This window comes from Lampetra fluviatilis, chromosome 18 (genome assembly GCF_964198595.1).
Source record: "Lampetra fluviatilis chromosome 18, kcLamFluv1.1, whole genome shotgun sequence".
NCBI lineage: Eukaryota > Metazoa > Chordata > Hyperoartia > Petromyzontiformes > Petromyzontidae > Lampetra > Lampetra fluviatilis.
Genome location: NC_136292.1, coordinates 8,392,321 through 8,413,480, shown reverse-complemented (window position 1 = coordinate 8,413,480; position 21,160 = coordinate 8,392,321). Strand labels below are relative to the sequence as shown.

General features: G+C 53.9%; 1 protein-coding gene across 19 annotated transcripts in view; it reads right to left on the bottom strand.

The window, feature by feature from the left end:
• LOC144937189 (uncharacterized) overlaps positions 1–21,160 on the bottom strand; it is a 145,592-nt gene that overhangs the window by 19,558 nt on the left and 104,874 nt on the right. For 13 of the 19 annotated variants that reach the window (XR_013637584.1, XR_013637578.1, XR_013637583.1 and 10 more), the window contains exon 1: positions 14,163–14,331. The exons of 5 other annotated variants lie outside the window; for them this stretch is intronic. The gene's annotated coding sequence lies outside the window, so the exon portion shown is untranslated. Of the gene's footprint in view, positions 1–14,162; positions 14,332–21,160 lie in introns of those variants that run through there. One more of the 19 variants, XR_013637579.1, reaches the window with a different exon arrangement.

Below are 21,160 nucleotides of genomic sequence, written 5' to 3'. Positions count from 1 at the left end.
GTTAACACGGCTCGTGCGAAGGTGACAAAAAGCATGCAAAATTAAGGTGTCGTTCTTTTTTCTTGCTACTCCCCCCCCCCACACACCGCCAAAATAAATAAATAAATAAATAACTCCGAGCCGGTTCCTCGGTCACTATTCAGTGACTGGTCGACCAGTCTGCAACTCGCGGCCCACACACCGCCACCACCACCACCAGCACCACCACCACCACCACACTCGGGGCTCAGTAATACTCCCGTTTGAAGTTCCTTTTGTCGGTCAGAATCAGGTCCCGGGCTGACCGCTGCCACCACCCCCCCCATCACCCCCTTCCCCCCCCCCCCCATCCTGGGTAAGGCGCTGGCTTTTCCAACAAAAGAGCAGCCAAGCTGGCTGTGGAGCACAGCTTCTGCAGGCTGCTCGCTCGCTCGCTCGCCCATTCGCTCATCCTCTTTTGTCCCAGGGATTTTCCTCCGGCGCAGCGCAATATTTACCACGGGGCGAACGCCATTGTACCAGCGCAGAAAAGGGATTAGCTTATCGGGCGGCTCATCTTACAGCGGGCCGCATTCTTCCCCGGCCGTATAATTTGCAAATTTAGTATTTTTTTTTTTTCAACGCCGGCCGCCGCCGCCGTTGCAATGGGATTGGGGTGGTGGCGCTGGGGGGCGGCAGGCAGGGGCAAGAGGGGGTACGAGGAGGAGGATGGAGGCGTCGAGGTGAAGGGGGTCCCACATGAAAGAGGGTGTCGGCTGCGACTGGAGGGTGGGTGACTGGCAGAGTAAATCCGGGGTGCGGGGGGGAACCCGCCGGGCCGGTGACGGGCCGGTGACGCGCTGGCCCCATTGGCCTGCGCCGCCGGACTGACGTCCCGGCATTGAGCGACGGGCCGGCGGGGCTGACAGCGAGTGAAAGCGGCGGCACAATGCTCGGCGCGGTGTCTCGCCAGCTGGGCGGCCCATCTGTTCCTGTGAGCTCGCAGCAGTGGATGCTGCCAGCGTGTGCCCTCCCCAAGCCAACAACCCACCACCCTGCCCCTGACCGGCCACGGAGCGGCACGACCAGCAGGGCCAGCCACACCGCCGCTACTCCTGGGACCATGTTTGTTTTTGTCGGTGTCTTCACTGAGCATTGATTTGATTCATTTGTGTACAGCGTGCACGTGTGTGTGTGGGGGGCGGTAAATGCAGTGCTTAGCGCATTGCATTACAAAGCCACGGTGCCTGAGTTTGATTCCCGGGCATGGCTAACAACAGTTCCAAGTGACATCTCAACAGCTGTGCCGGCCTTAATAGGTGCTTGCGAACAACAATTGCCCCAAAAGTCTACGTAGGCTCGACGGGGAATATTTCACTTGAGTGCGCATGCACCGCAAACATCGCTTCCTCAAAAACAAATGAATCGACCGATCAAAATCATCAATTCAGATCGACAATGTTACAATCTTAATAAAAAATGTTTTGCGAAACGGTGGTGGTTTGCGTTCACATGAGCTCTTGTTTATGGAGGGGGGCAAATATTGGCGAGGGCCAATTTGTTTCCAGGCGGCGGAGGAGTTGGTGGCAGCGTTTACCTGCCGGAGCCCCCGCGAGCACCACACGTGTCTACCCCGTCCTGCGGTGCTGAAACAACGGCGCAATCGTTTCAGCCGTTTGGTAAAATCGTTGGGGAAATGTACTTCGCACTTAAAATTAGGTTCTGGGCTCTCTGGATATTTAAGCAATCGGTTACTGTACCAATTATCGGTTCGATTACTCCACGAATCGGATAAACGTGGTGCTGCTGGAAAGGAGGCGATGGGCGGAGCCTGGTGGCGTCATCGGCATCCTCAGCCGCGTCACACTGGACGTGATTTTCAGGGGTGGCCGCTATTTGTTAAAGGGGCACGAGGAATCGACTCCGCTGAAAAGTGTTCGATTAGAATTGTTTTTGTTAATTAAACGACTGTTTAAAATCATCAACCATGATCTATGCCCTGCTGGGTAAAGACCTCCTCCACAAGCCATCGGCATCTCTTATGGTCTTGCATTTTGCAATAATGATGCGGAGATGGAGTGCAAATGCGTCCACTCGAGTTTACGTTCCCTTGGAGAGGAGCCCCCAAACCCACCCTGCACACTCACGACACCGCCCCCCCATTTACCGGCTCTGAGCAACTGCGTCCGTGGGCCCTCACCTGTGGTGGCAGGTGACCTCTACGCAGAGTTTGAGCCTCGGCAAGGGGCCCAGGAGGGGTCAGTGGCTGATCTGTGCCTGGGGACAGGTTCTGTGTGGCGGCCGTGATACGTCACGTGAAGCCCTCGTTCAGTCTATCGCCCCGATGAGGGCCTCCCCACGTGGTGTCGGTTGTGGCAGCCGCTTGACCATACTTCACCACGCCGGTCAGTGCAGGTTAGCGCAGCCAGGGCGCAGGACCGGTTAGGATATCGCTCGACGCTGATGTCAGCCGTCACCGGGAATCGAACTCGGGTCGCCGGGGTCCACAGTGCTGACCACTGCTGTGCGAACAAGCCACTAATGTGAGGCACCAAAAGTGTCCGCTTCACCTGGTTTCCATTTGGTCAAACATTCTTGACGATTGAAACGCAGTCATTTACATGGTGACATTATCACAAATCAATTCACATTACTGTACATTGAATTAGCAGCTGTAATTTAATTAATGGAGAAAAAAGTAATTATTTTTTCCCATTAATTGAGCCAACTAATTAACTCGCACACATTTTTCTAAAATCATTGAACAAAGGGGTCTCTTGTGCCGTCTGGTGAAGCTGATTTTGTGCGATTAAACTTAGTTGTGCAGTTTCTGCAGCCAAAGGGAAAAAAAAATCAATTAATGCTTCAAATTATAATGGGGGAGGATGGGGCTGAACGGTTTGATAAAAACCAACGGAAACTTTTCAGGCTTTGGTAAACAAATGGATGCAATAGAAAAAAAAGGAATCCTGAAATTCTAATTTGTTCCCGAGTTTACGATAAAAAATTAAGGAATTCAGTCGAGCGGCACGGCGAGGGGCATGGAGCAAATCAACAAACCCGGGATCCACACGCCGAGTCACTCCACCACGCGTGGACGCAACGTCTCCGTTATGGCGCTCAGCATACACACACAAAAAGACAAAGATCCCCCGTGTAGCCTTAACAGACTGTAGGGGCAAGTGCTGTTAGCGAGCACCTATGAAGGCCGGAACGGCACACGAGGGGGTGGGTGGCCAGCACCACGCCCGACCGCTTTTGTCTCCCCAGTGGCGATGTTTACACACCGCACCAGGTACTCATTTGGGGCTGAGTCGACCTAGGGGAGACCCGGGACCGGTTCAGATAATCGTCACTGGTGTTGGCTGTGAGCGGGAATCGAACCTGTGTCGCCAGGTTTGTAGCGCAGCGCTAACCGCTACACTACCGCTCCCCACATACACCCACACACGCGCACGCACACACCCACACACGCGCACCTCCTCATCACCTGCGAGTTGATCGTTTACCCAGTCGGTTCCTTATTATGCCTCCGTGTATTGATTTTTGCCGGTTGTTTATCAATAGCCTGCAGCTACCAGATACACAAATCGCTAATTGGCAGGGGCACGGATGGTGCTTCATGGTAATGTCTGCCGGAGCGTAAGCTTATTTGTAGATAATTAGATTAATTATTGCTAAGGCAATGAACTGCTTCACATAACCACAGAAGGGCCGTACTTCACTTGCCGGTAACGCAGCCACACGGGTGGCAGCGGTGGCACAGAGGTAGGACACGCCGGCCCGCGTTCGATTCCTGATCACGACTACCGTGATTGGCGAGTGATATGAGAACCGGTCTCACCCTCTCCCCCGTTCGCCGCACTGACCAGCGTGGTGAAGTATGGTAAGAAAAAAAATGTAACCCGTAAAAACAAAGTTTTTCACTATAAATCCTTTATATGCGTGGCGGCTAGAGTCCTCTCGTCCTCTGGCATGAGATGGCTGCCACCTATGGGTCAGATGATTGCCAGCCACCATTAAGCAATTAGTAATTAAATATAATTGATTTTTTCCTAAAAAGTGTAAAATTTTGGAAAAAAAAATTTTCACGAAAATAAATTGTCACTCACAACGAGTCTGTGTGTAAAATGTCAGCTCGATTGGATCACGGGAAGTGGGTTAAAAAACGACCGAAAGATTTGCACGGTCGTAAGCGCGCAAGCAAGCAAGTGAACTTAATATAAAGGATTTAAAAATTAGTATTGGCCAAACATTTGAATGCTGAAAAATTACCGGCATATTACTCAATTGGGATTACACACAGCGGCAACATTGCCCCCTGTTGCAAAAAGACATGGCAGGACCCTCCTGAAAAAGTCTTGAGACTCTGTGAGGCTTGCCTGGGTAGATACGCGTAATAGCGATAAAGCATAACGAATTATTATTTGCTCTTCTAGGTCATCTGTCCGGTATGGAAGAGTAGGCCAAATACCCTTGCCCCAGCAGCGGCGTGAGCAAAGCTTTTGCAGGGCTGCACCTTTGCCGATAATCTTATAACTGTCTATTTTTGTTCAGCCACTATGCCATCACCCGGTACATTGCTTCCTGCTGAATCAGACACACGAAGACTGGCTGCTAAGGAAGAGCTGAAAAGTGTGCACAGAAGCGTGGAATAACGCCGTGAGAGGGAAAGAGGAACGCAGGAATCACGAACGAGAAGGAGAGGAAGCAGGTTTGGGCAGGGCACATCGCTCGGGCAGATGATGGCTGGTGGACGAGGCTAGTGAAAGAATATCAGTCTAAGCAGGGAACGTGCCCTGGTAGTAAGACCACCTCGGAGACGGAGCGATTAAATTATCTCCTGTGCGACCACTAAATGGACAAATGCGCTGAGAGACAGTGAATGCTGGCAACAACTTGGGAGACGTTCATCCAGCTGTGGATAGATCATGGTTGATGATATGTCAGCGTAATTGAAAGCAGACATTTTCAGTTGTTGTCACTCGAAAAAATATGTACAATGCACCTCCGCATGCGTTGAGTTTGGTTGCAAGGATGGTATTTTAAATCACAAACCGAAGTGAATGCACGCACGCACGCACGGTATACTCATTACGTTTGTAAATTTCATCAACATAAATCAGCCTCCACTTTCCAGCGCTCGGCACACTTTAGATTCAGGTCACGCTGACATTTTGTCTGTGATCCTCGCGACCTCAAGTCGCCGTTTTCCCGGCGCTCTCGTATCGGCGCTACGCGCCTCCGTCGTCGTAGAGAGGCGCCTTCGGAGCGCGGTGTTCCCCGCCACGCCGCGCCGCGCCGTTCCGGGCATCCTGGGCCATAACGGCGGAAGGGCCGCCGCAAGCCGCCGGAACGGAGCGCCGGCGTGCCGAGCGTTTTGGTTTCCTTGGCACCGCGGCACCGGTTTGGAGAGCATTTCTCCCTCCTCGCGGTAATCCTAGCCCCTGGGCTACCACCCCATCCCGGCTCGCAGCGAGAGTGGCCAATCACAACCCCGCGAGTTCTCCTGTGCCACGACAAAAAAATGCCTTCATCGCCCCCCCCCTCCCCAACCCCAGTGGCAGCACCCCCACGGTCTTGGCGGCGAAACGCACGGCACGTTTTTTTTGTTTTTGTTTTCTAACTTGCAGTCGATAAAGCAGGAAACCTTTAGAGTACCGTCCGTGGGTAACCCTAAGTTAACACGCACCTCTGCGTTATCCGATCACAACGTGGACCACTCACGCGATGCTGGCTTACGCTCACCAACGCGCCGCTCACTTCGGCTCGCAGCTATGAAGTAATACCCTGCCACGGTGCTCGAAGTGACAGATAAATATCGTTTGCAGGCCATTTCAGAGTCGCGGGGCCCAGGGATTAAGTTTAACCGGGCTTATTCAGGTCGTTGACCCATAAAATATTTCCACACCCGGCACCACCACATCCAGAATACCTCTCCCTACGGCCACTGCTACTACTCGTCTCGTGCCACTTTACTCCAGTCTACCAGCGACGTGGAAAAACATTAAGTGAGAGAAATTAAGCCCTGGGTAGGTGTCATGTTGCTGTGGGCCGTATGAAATTAAGTCACGGGCCATACGCAGTCCACGGAGCAGCTTTAAAGCAAGCGGCCGAGTTGTTTCCGTGAGCCGTATTTACCGTGCGTCTACAAAATGAGTGCTGCTAGGTCAAGAGCTCTGCATGAAGGAGCGATGAGGCCAGCAGAGCCTCTTGCTGGCTTCACGAGCCGCTCTCAGATGCCGTGGTTTTTGCTCGTGGGGTTTATGTGCGCGTTGTGCAGATGGCTCGAGTCGGGGGGCGAGTTCCCGCGATAAGATTAGTCTAATTGTTGGCGAGTGAGTTGCAGCGTCATCTCCAATGCCTCCCTTCACGAGCAATTAACAACGCGAAACATAAATTAATGCACATCCCGAGTTCCTGTTATGGCATTAAGCCTTGTATTAGCAAGTCGAGGAATTATACCTGAGATAATTCACACGCCTTCGTAAATCCACCGCTGAACGAAGGCCTCCCCAGACTGTGGTGGTTATGGGGATATTTTGTTTTTTTTACTTACTTCAGCATGCTGGTCAGCACTAGGACTAGAGCACAAGGTAAGCCTGTCCAAAATAATCCTACAATATTTCCCTGATATTCTACGAAACAGGTTTTTAAAAACGAGGGGTAGAAAACGAGACGGATGTGGCGTGCCTAAAAAAATAATTCCTGGGCGAGCGTTGTGGACGGTGCCGCACGACCTTGGGCTCTGCTCAGAACCCGGTGGATACCGACTCCAGCGAGGCGTTCCCGACAGCACGAGCGTCGAAGGTAAGGCCCAGCCGGGATAGACGCTGCACCACCATACGTACCTTGGGCACCGCCAAAACTTCTCGCTGTGTGGCCGTGGGCGGCTGCCACGATGCCCCCCACCCCAACAGACCTCCACTAGGCCCCATCCGAGATTTCTCAAGATTGAAAATGCGAACAGCAAAAAAAAATTACGGAGAACCCTACCCTTTACGCAATTAGGCCCAAACTGCTAAGATGTATAATAAAAATCTCCTTCGCAAGGGCAACTTCAGAATCTATATCAAAGTTTGAAAGCCAAGCGACGGCGTCAGGTGATGCTGAAGTAATTGCGTGGGTTTAAAATGTTTTTGGCTTCATTTAAGGGGGCCGTGTTTCATTTCTTACAGCAATGCCCAGCAAGGTCCAACACAACCGTGCTGCGCCACTGGCTGTGTTTTTTAAAGATGTCTTTAAAAAACACATTACACCAAGCGCCAAAGTGGCACAGTCCCCGACCGGCCGCAAATTACACAGAAGTTGCTTAATTTTTGACCCCGCTGCTACGACTGCCACTGAGCGTAATGGCTCACATTCAGCCGGAGACAGGTGTGTGTGTGTGTGCGCGCGTGCGCGTGCGTGCCACAAGCGCCGCAATTACCAAAAGTTTTCTTGGCACGCGAGATGCCAGGCTGCTGGGCTGCCCCCTCTGGGCCGGGTTTCTGCGTCCGTAGCCAAGCGAGAAGCCCCCGTGAGGGCCCACGGGCACCGTGCCGCAACCGCCGCTAATATGCTCAACTATCGCCACGGCGCACGGCACTCCGCTCGCCCCCCCCGCCCCGCCGCCGCCACGTGGCACCGCAGCGGGGGAAGGCGCCGTCGCGATGAGAATTTCATCCGCCGTGCAGCCTGGAAACGGCTCAACGGCGCCGCCGTTGGCAGAAGAGGCCCCGGCTAGAGGGAGCTCTGGAGAGCCCCTCTAGAAGGTTTGTTCGGCCGCTCTTTCGCCATGGCCAGGCATCTTTGGAAAGAGTTGTGGGTTCCCACACTTTACCCCACCACACGCGGCCTGCAGAGGGGCTGTGTTGAAGCCGTAAACACCACCGGGTGGACAAACGCAGTGGAGGGGGGGGTGGGAGGAATTTAAGAAAACATCGCCACCGTTTCAACCGCCGCACCGCGAGAAGGGAATGAACCGACGACCACTTGGGTCGCGAGTCTCAGATATGAAGCTCTCATGAACAATGGCAAACATCCTGATGGAGGGCCATCCTAAAAATCAGTCTTGACTTATTGCTGTTTTCCTGCCTAAATTAATTGCGTTGTTATGATTATTATTGTCGTTAATGTAATACTGTTATATTCAGGGATTGATTCTCACTCGAGATTTTCGAAGACACTGTTAGGCTGGCTCAGAGTAGGGATTATTGATGGTAAGGCACGAAAAACCAGAGTCCAAGGTACGCCGGTCCTCCAGCCAGAGAGATTTCCTGCTCACACGAGCATTGAGGTGGTGCTCATCTCCTGTTTACAGAGCTCAGCGAGTGGTGGAAATTTCACATTCCCATAGCAAGGCAAGTCTGTCCAGGGGACAAGCTTTGTTGTAATCTATATTCCTTTACTCCTACAAACATATTATTGGTTCTTTCGGTAAAGTCACGTAGAAGGGAAATAATAAAAATATAAAACCAAGAATATGAATCCCTGCAGTCACGAAAGCTTTAAATCAAAAAATTAAATCCTACGAACATGTTTATAACCAAAATAATACTTGCAATATAATTCCTAAAACGGTGTTGCAGACTGCTCCGGCTGAAATGAGGCAATGATTATAATTATTCACAGCCCACTGCCCAGCTCGAGCGAGACAGGAGGGCCCGTTAGATGCAGCAACTCGTGGAAGGGAGGGCCTGTGGCGAGCACCAACATCGCACACCAAACCTGCCTCCACCACCACCACCCGCACGTCATCACCTCGCTCTCCCTGCCGCCGCGTCAACTCTCCACCACCCCTACCCCCATCCCATACCACCCACCCACTCACTCACCCACCCACCCACCCACTCACCCACCCACCCACCAACTCCCCCATCCTCCTCCTCCTCCCTGTTTGCTCTCCTGCAGGGCCCAGCGGCTCTTAGCGCCACTCACAGGTGAGAAGGGCTGCCCATCTCTGCTGACAAAACAGAGATTCTTCTCAGCTTACTCAGAGCAGGGAGGAAAAAAAAATGACGCTTTGTTCTCACGGCCCCCTTGCCCGGCAGCCAGGCCGTCCCTCGGCCTTGGTGTGGCGTGGGTGGTCTGCGGCATGCGGCCTCGGCTAGTGGCCACCGAGTGCCCCTCGCTCTGAAGTGGCCGGCGAGGGCCACCCAGCCCCAACTTGCACGTTGAGCACGTTGAGGATGTTACACCTGGGCAGGAAGAATACTAACGGTGAAGAGCTTTGGCAAGCGCTCCGATGTGTGCGTTTTGGGACGCGCCGTGTGGCACGGTGAATAACCTCCCAGCACGCGTAGCGAAACGTCGGATATCGCGTCGGGCAGGGCGCGGCACAGCCCGGTAAACACCGCGGATATGTTTGGCGAATCATTTCGTCTTTTTCTTTCGCTCGCCAGAGTTCCTGAAAGCCACGTAGCACAACCGTGAAAATCTATGCAGGAAAATGTATCAAAAAAGTTCAAATGTCAAGAAACTTCAGGGTGAAAGAAGTACTGAGCCTTACCGTGGCTCGAATGCACGGAGGAGGGAGGACACTTCTGTTGTTCGGGAGTCCGTTCGGGGTGGAGCAGAATCACGGCAGCTCGCGCATGGGGAGAGGGAAACATTTTCAGTTAATCGGAAGAATCCATCCACCAACAGGAATGGTTTTCGCAGATCAATCTGTACGGCAGTCCAGAGACTTGTGCGGTGACGCAGTCATCAATCAGGAGGCGTTTGTATTCGCAACTCAGTTCTCTGTTGGAAAACAAACACGAGTCCCAATGTACACGCACAAGGTTTTTGGATGAGGGTTGCCCTACTTGGGTGTACACCTGTCCTGGTTTTCCTAGGATTGTCCTCCGTTCGAGGTGGCTGTCTCGGGAAATCTGTCAGTCTTCCCGGTGCAGTGAAAGCCCCGGTGTGTGCAAGTTGCGCGGTAATAATAATGACGACGACGATGTTGAAACATCACTCAAGACGATGCGGCTACTTGCAGTCCTCCCCTCCCGTTCCGTGAGATCCTCCTCTTCCCATCACGTGTCCTGGCTTTGTGTACTTCAAGGGTGACAACCCTCTTCCTCCCCACACCGCGCGGGTCATGGGGTGATTTGACCATACTTCACCATGCTGTTTAGGGCGGGTTAAAGGTCGTGTTTGTATGTATTTTTATAATGCAGCTGGGCGGCACAGCGGTTAAAGTGCACGACTCGTAATTGGAAGGGTGCGAGTTCAAACCCCGGTCAGGAGTGAACTCAGCCACCCATCCCTCCGGCATTGACAAAATGAGTCAAACTTTACAGCCACCCAACAGTGGTTACACCGAAGGACAGAGTCGACTGGTCCCTGACATAATAACGTGGAATTCACAGCATTTGCTCAAGGCCATGAATGGGAAATGAGCACCTATCCATACTCATTTGATTGGTAAACCTCTAACCTTTGACCAAGTACGATGATGATGATGAATATTATTGTTGTGATTTTGATGACTGTATCACAGCCCAGCTGCGTGATGGAGCGATCTCACAACGAGCGCTCAACAATCGCGTTCTTCACATGAGGACGGCTGCTTGCGTTGTGGCCGAAACGTCGTGATAATTGTATTTTATTATGTTTCATTTTTATTATTTTATTATTTCCCTTCTACGTGACTTTACCGAAAGAACCAAGAAGATGAATCCCTGCAGTCACAAAAGCTTTAAATCGAAATTTAACGTCGTGAGAATTGTATTTTATCATGTTAAAAAATTTTCTTTTATTATTTCCCTTCTACGTGACTTTACCGAAAGAACCAAGAAGATGAATCCCTGCAGTCACGAAAGCTTTAAATCGAAATGTATTTTATTATGTTTTATTTTATTATTTCCCTTCAGTATTAAAATACAATTGTATTTTGTTATGTTTTATTTTTATTATTTTATTATTTCCCTTCTACGTGACTTTACCGAAAGAACCAAGAAGATGAATCCCTGCAGTCACGAACGCTTTAAATCGAAATTTAAGCGCGTTACTCCGCGCATCACGACGAGCAGCTCGAGTGCGGGATAGGCGCAACAGCATCGCTGTGCGGTCAACTTCGCTGCAATTCAGCAGAGCAGCAGCTGAGCCTGCAGAATCGTCGTATCTTCAGGGTAAGGTGTGGTAATGAGTCAGAGAGGGAGGGAGACCCATTTAATGGGTTCCCTACCAACCCACCCACCCCCACCACACCCCCGGAGCTGTGGAGTGAGAATGCGGCTGGTGACATGAGTAGCCTCCACGTCGTTGTGCCTGCTGCGTGTGCCTGCTGCGTGTGCCTGCTGCGTGTGCCTGCTGCATGTGCCTGCTGCGTGTGGCTGCTGCGTGTCCCTGCTGCGTGTGGCTGCTGCGTGTGCCTGCTGCGTGTGACTGCTGCGTGTGCCTGCTGCGTGTGGCTGCTGCGTGTCCCTGCTGCGTGTGGCTGCTGCATGTGCCTGCTGCGTGTGCCTGCTGCGTGTGCCTGCTGCGTGTGGCTGCTGCGTGTGCCTGCTGCGTGTGGCTGCTGCGTGTGGCTGCTGCGTGTGACTGCTGCGTGTGACTGCTGCGTGTCCCTGCTGCGTGTGGCTGCTGCGTGTGCCTGCTGCGTGTGGCTGCTGCGTGTGCCTGCTGCGTGTGCCTGCTGCGTGTGCCTGCTGCGTGTGGCTGCTGCGTGTGCCTGCTGCGTGTGCCTGCTGCGTGTGGCTGCTGCGTGTGGATGCTGCGTGTGCCTGCTGCGTGTGGCTGCTGCGTGTACCTGCTGCGTGTGCCTGCTGCGTGTGGATGCTGCGTGTGCCTGCTGCGTGTGGCTGCTGCGTGTGCCTGCTGCGTGTGGCTGCTGCGTGTGCCTGCTGCGTGTGCCTGCTGCGTGTGGCTGCTGCGTGTGGATGTTGCGTGTGCCTGCTGCGTGTGGCTGCTGCGTGTGCCTGCTGCGTGTGCCTGCTGCGTGTGGATGCTGCGTGTGCCTGCTGCGTGTGCCTGCTGCGTGTGCCTGCTGCGTGTGGCTGCTGCGTGTGCCTGCTGCGTGTGCCTGCTGCGTGTGCCTGCTGCGTGTGCCTGCTGCGTGTGCCTGCTGCGTGTGGCTGCTGCGTGTGGCTGCTGCGTGTGCCTGCTGCGTGCCCACGCGGGTTACGACGATGACAATGAGACCCGAGCCGCGCCACCACGGCCCTGGCTCCTATTCCAACCACTCGCCAGAGTGCCACCCCCACCCCCTCCCCAATGCCTGCTAGAGGGAAGCGAGCGGAACTTCGTTTCAATCGTCGAGATCGTTAGGGCCAGCGTCAGTAAATCTCGTCGTTTTCAGAATTTTCTGGGCATGAATAAATCAATGTTAAACCCACAATGCCTTTCTTCAAGGAAATTAGTCAAAATTAACTGTGTCCTCGTGACATTTACTATGCACAGAGCACGTTTCAATTACTCTTTAAGAGCACCCCGAGACGTTCATTTCTTTTTGCATCAGCCGCAAGCCCCCGAATGCATTCGTTGTCGCAAAAATTATCACCCATTGTTTTCACCCCTTTCAATATCAAATGTCAATCCGATATCGCCGCAATTAGGCGACGGATGAAAGCGGAGTTGTCCCCGCGCAGCATCGCGCGGCCGCCACTGTCGGTGGGTTGTCGGGCAATTTGAATGATCGCGCGCACGGCCCTTAACAATGCGCCCGTTGACTTAAGGTCTTAACGCCGTGCGATAAGTTCGCCCGGACGGCGGTGCCGAACGAAAGCGGCCGGCGTTTATCTGTACGAAACGCCGTCGCCAGAAGCGGGAGAGAGCATGGCAGTTGCTCCCTCCTGTTGTTGCCAGTTTGGCAGTTTTTACCACGGAGTCCTGACATGCTGACATGCTGGCACACGGAGGAGCTCGCTTAGGCCACGGCTTGCAGCGCCACCGACGCCCACCAGCACCGGTAGGTAGGGCAAGTCCGTGTTGACAGATCGTATCTGCCTAATTGTCACTTAAACTGCCGCTAATGGAAATTAGATTACAGCTCTTTAAGCTGTTTCCACTTGCAGCACCAGTGACTGCTCCCCAGACAACGGAGCAATTAATGGGTAAACGCTATCAGCAGGGGCTCCCCTAGCCGAACAAATAAATAAACTTGCCGAGCCTCTCTCGGAGATGGGCGGAGATAGCGGAGCGGGCGTTGATGCGAGAACATCGCGCACACGCGCGCGCGCGCGAGCACGTGAAAGACGAAAAAACAAACTTGCAGATAGACGTCAACTCGCCCACCGCAGCCGCCGCCCGTCGCCCGTCGCGGGTAATTTTCAAATGCTAATCGAGGACGGCGTCGCCGCATTCCATCGATCTCTGCGAAGCAGTGAGCCGATCGGGAGGACGTGAGCCACCCGATAATGGAATTAAGAGCGGCGTTTAAAATAAAAAAAATAATGTGAAATGTAAAGAATGTTGGCAAAACGGCCTCCTGTAGTCAAACATGTTATGCATCTGTACTTGTTGTTTGTGTGTAAGTAATCTTATTGTGAACGGTAACATTCATGGAATTTACACCAACAAATGGATCAGGGAAGGTAAAAATCAGAGAGATCGTATCGATCGCTATGGAAGGTAAGTGGGCTTGGGCAGGGCACATCACGACATCGGATGACGGCCGATGGACAGGACTGATGGACAGCAGGGCAGCCCAAGGTGGAAATGTGGCGAGGCGACTCCACCACTGCGGAGATGGAACAATGAGACCAGCTCACGTGCAGGACAGCGAGGGATGACGCAGGTGCGTGGGGGTCTTCATCCAGCAGTGGATAGATCATGGCTGCTGCTGCTGATAATCAACCAGTTTCAGTGAAACTGTGCAAGGCGATAACGTTTCGACGAACAGTACGGCAAATGTAAATGCAACTGCATCTCAAGGTGGTGGTTGAAGGCCTCCCAAGCGGTCACCACCTACCGCGTCGTTCGCGGTGAGGGCATCGGCCCTGCCCAGGCGTGCTCTGTCACGTGCAGTCACGAGACCTCCTGTAAAGACGATCCAATACAAATGTAACTTGAAATTTGCCCATCATTGGGGATTTAACCCGATTAGACAACTGGCCAGTTTGATAAAGAGTCTGCCCACGATGGGCAGACACAAACCACCGCCAGAAGGAATATTTTCGGCAAGTGCAAACGCTCTTTGCACTCGCAGCTACCCGTCGCAGCTTCTGTCCCGCGCAATAAATCCTCGCGAACATGAGGACGCGTTGGAGAGCGTCACGTGATCCGCGCATACGTACGGGGATGAATTTCATCCAGAAGAGTCGGGAACGCCGTTCCGGTGGGTTATTATGGCACAGCACATCCACCTCACGTTATTCTTGTCCAAATCCTGTTCACATGACGAGAGGTACATAAGATGCAATAGCGTAGGAATATTATGGATATTTGTACTCGAGTGTAAGTGCCTCATGCCAATATAATCCCTCGTCCAAGCTGGTCTCGCAGTGTCCCTGGACACATCGAGAAAGCCGTACGAATGTATATATCAGTAGTCGTAGTGGTCGCATTACGCTCTGCTATGTGCGATGCGTCTTGCTGATCGTCGTCGTTGTTGTCGTGGAGGAGTGTGCCCTGGTGTGAAGACCGAGAGAGCGACCACGGAGTCGGCGGGGCAGGGGGGGGGGGGCGGGCTCGGCCCTCCCTGGGAATGCCGTCGTGCCCTCGCGCGCTGTAATTTAGCGACGCCGCTTAATCCCGCGGCCCGCGGGGGCCCCCGGCACACAAACCCCGCACACCTGCGCCGGGGAACGAGACGAGCTCCCACCAGGCACTCATCTCGCGTGAACGCCCGCTCGGCGGGGCCGCCCAGCTCAGCGGTCCGCCACCGCCGCCCCGCCGCCACCGCCGCCCCACCGCCATAGCAAAGCGGTGCCCGCCAGCCAGCGCGCCGCACGGCCTACGTCTCGTGGCGGGACGCGTCACGTGGCCCGCGCCGCGCGCACCTGTACAGCGGCTGCGACGCGTGTTTGTCGCGCGTTGCGTGTTTGTCGCGTGTTGCGTGTTTGTAGCGTGTTGCGTTTGTCGCGTGTTGTGTGTTTGTAGCGTGTTGCGTTTGTCGCGTGTTTGTCGCGTGTTGTGTGTTTGTCGCGTGTTGTGTGTTTGTCGCGTGTTGCGTGTTTGTCGCGTGTTTGTAACGTGTTGCGTGTTTGTCGCGTGTTGCGTGTTTGTAACGTGTGGTGTGTTTGTCGCGTGTTGTGTGTTTGTCGCGTGTTGCGTGTTTGTAACGTGTTGCGTGTTTGTAACGTGTTGCGTGTTTGTCGCGTGTTGTGTGTTTGTAACGTGTGGTGTGTTTGTCTCGTGGTGTGTGTTTGTCGCGTGGTGTTTGTCGCGTGTTGCGTGTTTGTAACGTGTTGTGTGTTTGTCGCGTGTTGCGTGTTTGTAACGTGTGGTGTGTTTGTCTCGTGGTGTGTGTTTGTCGCGTGGTGTTTGTCGCGTGTTGCGTGTTTGTAACGTGTTGTGTGTTTGTCGCGTGTTGCGTGTTTGTCGCGTGTTGTGTGTTTGTCTCGTGGTGTTTGTCGCGTGTTGCGTTTGTCGCGCAGGTGGCTGCGGTGAGAGTCTGTCGCTGCCAAACTTTGAAAAACCGACTGCCGGTTCTCGAATCGCCGCACACTCCCCACCGCCTGCGTAACAACACTTACACCGCCGGGCACACGGACGTTGTGTTAAAAACAAACAAACAAACAACAGCAGCAGCAGCACGCCGATGTTCCCCTGCGATCAAGAGGAGCGCTGGGCGCCGTTCGTTTCTGCACGGATGCTGAAAATTCATCGGACGTGGGAGCAAACCTCGTGCGCGACGGGGGCAAGGATGACCGATTTAGAATTCAGAAGTCATCGTCGTTATCATCAGCCGCTGGATGTAGGGCTCCCCAAGTCTTCACCACCTTTCGTGGTCTTGCGTCGCAACAATCTCCCTAGTTGCTACACGCAAGCTGATTTCATTGCTCCATCTCCAGGTCCTGCAGTTTCCGCCCATAGCTATAAAAACGCACACACAATGTAACTGGTATTGGCCAAATATCACAACGCTGCAAAGATTGCCTCCAAATTACTCAATTGGGTTACACGAAGCAACATTGAGCGTCAGTGAGGCTGTCCTAGGTTGACAAAAATCGCAATAATAAGAATAAGTCCACTGACTGTTCTTAACCGTCAATACGATGTCTCTGACGTGCATGTTTTCTGATGTAAGCGTTCTTCTGCCTATCTTCCAGTGACCGCGACGTCGTGACGAGAGTCAAATCTCACCAAAGATGTGAACTTAAAATCTCGCGACTGCTCACGTCAAATATTTACACGGCACAAGCGTGTGACGTTGCTGCCGCGATAAGTTCAAATCTACTATGCGTTTGGCATCGAACAACTGGCAAGCGAGATAGTGGGGAAGGGGAGAGAGAGAGAGGGAGGAGCCCGTGGTGTTTGGCACGACATCAAGGGCTGGTCGGAGAAGTCATTAGGTGCTTGCGCTCGCTGAGCGGCAGATGGGGCCGAAACGGGGAGGGCGCATTTCCACTCCGCTCACCGACGCCCTAAATGTTACGGCATATTGACGACGATGATTGGTAGCAATGAGTATTTATTTAAATTTTCACGCGCATTGCTGTGATGATGCGAGGATGAACCCGCGACGCCGCTGTGTGGCTTCGCTCGCTGGGCGGACACACTCCATCCGGAGGGGCCAAAGCACTGTGCGTGGACGCTCGCTCGCTCACCCACCCGCCCAGTCGCACCCCACGAACCCTGGGACATCCCGTGTGGAGGGGGGGGGTGGTGCTTGTCCCTAGCTCGCCGCGTCGCACCACCTGTCACGGCCTTGGCTGCCTCCGACGCACAAATGGCAATGGTCGGATCGCGGACAAAATGCGTGCGGGGGGTTTTTGATGTTCGGTTTGACCGAGCGAGACTGAATGGATCGGAGAAAAAGCAAGCGGCGCTTTCGCCCAGATCTTCGCGAGATCCGGCGAGCGGCGTGCCTAGATACGGACGTGTCGAATTTGCCTCGGCAAGCCGGCACAAACCGAGGAAATGGTGGCTGTGCAGGGCCCGAGCAAGAGGGAGCCTGGAGAACGGCTGGTGAAAAAAAACAAGCACAAATGTTCCTCGGTGGCGGATCGTCGCAGGGAGTGACGGTACAAAGGGAGTGCGCGCACGGGGTGGAAACGCATCCAGTGGACGTAGATATCCGGGGTGCAGGCCGTGCGGCACTGGGGCCGGCCACAAGGAAGGAGGCAGACGGGGCCCCGATTAATTATTTGTTTGAGGGCCCAGGCGAGTGGTACCACCCCACTAGATGCATCCTCCTAGACGCTCGGCTAGACGGGGCGCCGTCTGAAGGCCTTCTTCACACGGCGAGCGGCGCTGAGCGCCAGCTGGGGCTGTAATGCTCGAGGTATCTTTGAGAAATATGTTCAAAAGTTGCTCTTTGCTGCGATGATGCTTACTCCAAAATAATTCGCTGCAAATCAATGATTCATGTGCTTAAGTAATATTTCGTGCATTTTATTTTCAAGAGGGTGGACAAAGCAATAGGAAAATGATCGGGACAAAGCTATTCACGAATCCCCCTAATTACCAGCGGAGTAAATCTGAGCGTCAACGCAGCGCACGCTCAGCTTGTTGACGTCGTCCAACGGTGGGGCGTGCGTGGAGACGCCGCTGCCACGGCGGAGGGCGAGCGGTTCGGTTCCATCTCCAGCAGCGGCTGTCCAAACAATGGGACAGGTCGCGCGCGGTGGAATAAAGCGTGGCTAACTCCCACCTCTTTCAAGAGGTTTGGCCGCCGTGGAAGAGTAGGCCTAATATCGTCTCGGGGGGGGGGGCAGCTGCAGAGAGCCCCCCCCCCCCTCTAGAGGAAGCGCTTTCACCAGCAGTGGAGTGAGCGAGTAGCTGTGCGGAGGGGCTTTGTCGCTTTTGCACCATTTTTGGTAACGTTTTGACTTCTTCTCAATGACACAATGACACACGCTGCGCATTCCAATCACAATGCCAGTCACGTAAAACATTTCAAGTGACTCTCCATCAGCAGGGTTAAGCCTCGGTGACCGCCACCGCCGCCAACGCCGCCACCACCACCACCGTGAGAGCGAGGCCTGCACTTTGGTGCAAAAGCGGCGGTTACTCTGCGGGCAGTGCCCAGCATCGACTCGGCGAGGGCGCCAGCTGAGGAGTGCCGCCTCTCCAGGCCACGGCGGCCACGGTGGAGCGGCAGGGCGGCTCCCCCCGGCCCCACGGGAGCCCCAGGGCAGCAGTCAGAGGTCACGAGAACCCCGGCTGCCGTGGGCCGCCGGGGGTCAGGGCGGCAAACCCACTAATTGGCCGCCCTCCGTCAGCGCTCACTAGCTCCCCTTCTCGCGTCGTCACGCCGGCGACCCTTGAAGGGCTGTGGTGGGGGGGGGGGGGTGGGGGGGTGGGGGCCAGAACGTTTGTGGTGACGGAGAGAGGATCGGCAGATGACAGAGCGAGGGCCGCGCCGTGGACCTGTGGCACCGAGGCGGAGGTCTTCAAAAGCGGCGTTTGTTTGCTTTAGAACGCACGTCACGTTTTACGCTGACAAGCTGTCCTGCGAGTAAACTTCTCGGTCGTTGGCAAATGAAACGAGTGACCGCTCTGCAGATCGCCGGGCGTGGCGGCAGCGGCGCTCGCCCCGTGACGGCAAAACCGCGCCGGGGCGACGGCGAGATCTTGGTCTCGTCCCCGTGTCCGCGATTGGCCCTCGGCAAACGCTCGCCGAACCCGGCGGTCGAGGCGAACACAGAAACGCAAAAACTTTGCCCACGAGGCTTCTGAAGCGGTGGCCACTCGAAGCGGTGGCGCTGACGGCGCGGTTATGAACCTTGCGGGAAGAAGGTGAAAGGTAAAGGAGGCCAGCGCCGCTGCGTTATCTGTGCAGGTAATCCATAATTGCTTGCCTCTGCCAGGAATATCACCGCCCCGTGGAAATGGTCCGATAGCGCCCGGGACGGGTTGGCTGTGGCCAGCGCTGTGATCGGCAGGGAGGCAAGACCGGGATTACCTTCCAGCCTCCAAAATCCAATTTCTCGGCCGCCTCGTGCTGACATCAGTCCAAAAAAAAGGAGTGAGTCGCTCTCTCCGGCCGGCTTCTCCCACCCTGCCCGACGCCGCCTTTCAAATTAAACTCAGAACGCACCCCCCCCCCCCCCCCGTCAGTGCTGTCGGTGATTTTTAACGTTTCTGTGTTCGATAGACGGCCGTTTTTAAAGAGTCGCCCCTTCGTGTGAAATTTCCCTTTGCGGAGCACATTGCCACATCCCGCGAGTCCCAGTGAAGTTACGGCCCCGTGGGTGTTCACGGTTTGTGCCGTGCGGCGTTCGGATGACGTTTCGATTTCCCACATGGGTGGGGGGGGGTGGGGAGCGGAACGTCGGACGTTGTGCCCCAACGACGCGGTGTGGCGCTTCCAGTGAAATGAGTCCAAACGAGGGAGTTTTGTGTTGGGCGAGGATGTTGTTGCTGTTGTTACGTGCAATCATTATTTATTAATGGCAACGAAGCGACCAATTAGTGACAACATTGTTGTGGTATTGACACAAAGGCACGTTGATTTGCACGGGCCAACTTATTTTGACGCCGAGCACACGGGCCTTGCTTATTTATACAAACCCGTTCGTTTATAAATACATTATAGCACTTAATAATTAAATATTGATAGCCACGCGATCTTCAATAATTAACGCTGTTAACGCAGACGCTCCAAACGAAGAAGCAACGTCAACCGGTTGCGTGCGCGACCTCACAAACTCCGAGCTGCCAACTCGGCACCCCCCCTCCACCTCCCGCCACCCCCTCTCCCCCCCTCCACACATCAAGCAAGCGAACGTGACGGGGGTGAACGGCGGCATAATTGAGCACGAGGCTTCCTAACGCAGCCCGCGAGACACTCCAGCTCTGCACGGCTTACCGAGAGAGCGAGAGCGAGCGTTCAAATTGCAGATTTTCAAATCTCTTCCGTTCCTTTTCATCCGCGAGCGGCCGCCCCTGCACCCCCCCCCCGACCCCCCCTCCCCTCCAGTCCCTGCCGCCCCTCAAAATCCACTTCCCCCCCCCTCTCCTGCCTCGGCCCAGAAAAAAAAAAGGAGGCCTGATACGGTTAGTCATCTGATAATTAAAAACAGATAACAGCAGAGCACCCAGATGGAAAAATTATTATTGATTGGCATCATTGTGGCGAGAGCGCATGAGCACCCAATCTCACAGGGGCTGGCTGCATTCTTCCTCTTCACCTCTGACCTGTCCACTAATCCCGCCCGGATGAAGCAACGCAGCCCAGAGCCACTACTCCCTCCCACCCACCCATCCACCCACCCACCCAAACAACACTCGCATCGTCAGCGAAGCGTCTTTTTTCATCACCATCGTCATCATCGTCGTCGTCTTCAGCCTCCCTCGGCAGGTTTGCCCTCGTCACTGCCTCGTCGTTCTGGCAGCCGAATGAGAGTGAGGAAGAGGAGTGGTGCGTAATGCGAGCCCTGCATTCATTGCCACCAGCGCGCGTATTGAGTGTCGCCTCTTTGCGATGACATCTGATGCTGCCGTGACCTTGCAAGTGCTCGCGATTTCATTAATACTGCATCTGGGAAAACCAATTTGTATAAGATAGAATAATAATAATAATGAGATGAAGATGATTATTAATTACATAAGCGTCGTTATTACACACGTTAATTATGCACGCTAATGCGGGGAAACGCTCTGCGGATGTGGGAGGGCGACCCTGCGTTGCGACCAGTTGCACGGTCATCGCGTGTCCTGGTGAACGCGCCGCACACACGGACGTCCGGACGTCCCGAGGCCGCACAACAACAATCTGCGCGCTTTGTTTTCTTCGACCAAATTGTGCAATTTACACGTTCAGGTGGAGGACAACAGTTTGCTTGTGTTGCCTCCGAAACGTCGTGATTTTTATTTTGTTTTACTTTTATTAATTTTAATGTTTTTACCTACGTGACTTTACCGAAAAAACCTAAGAATAGTTTGCATTTTAACAATCATTAAAATCACAAATTATTTTATTTTTATTAATTTAAATTTCATTTTTTTACCTACGTGACTTTACAGAAAAAACTAAGAGTATGAATCCTTGCAGTCACGAAAGCTTCAAATCTAGAAATTCCCAGCCCTTTGTCAATTAACTGCTGGATGAAGGCCTCCCCCCCCCCCCACACCATTCGTTCATGGGGCTGTTTGACCATACTTCACCATGCTCTTGGGTCTGAGT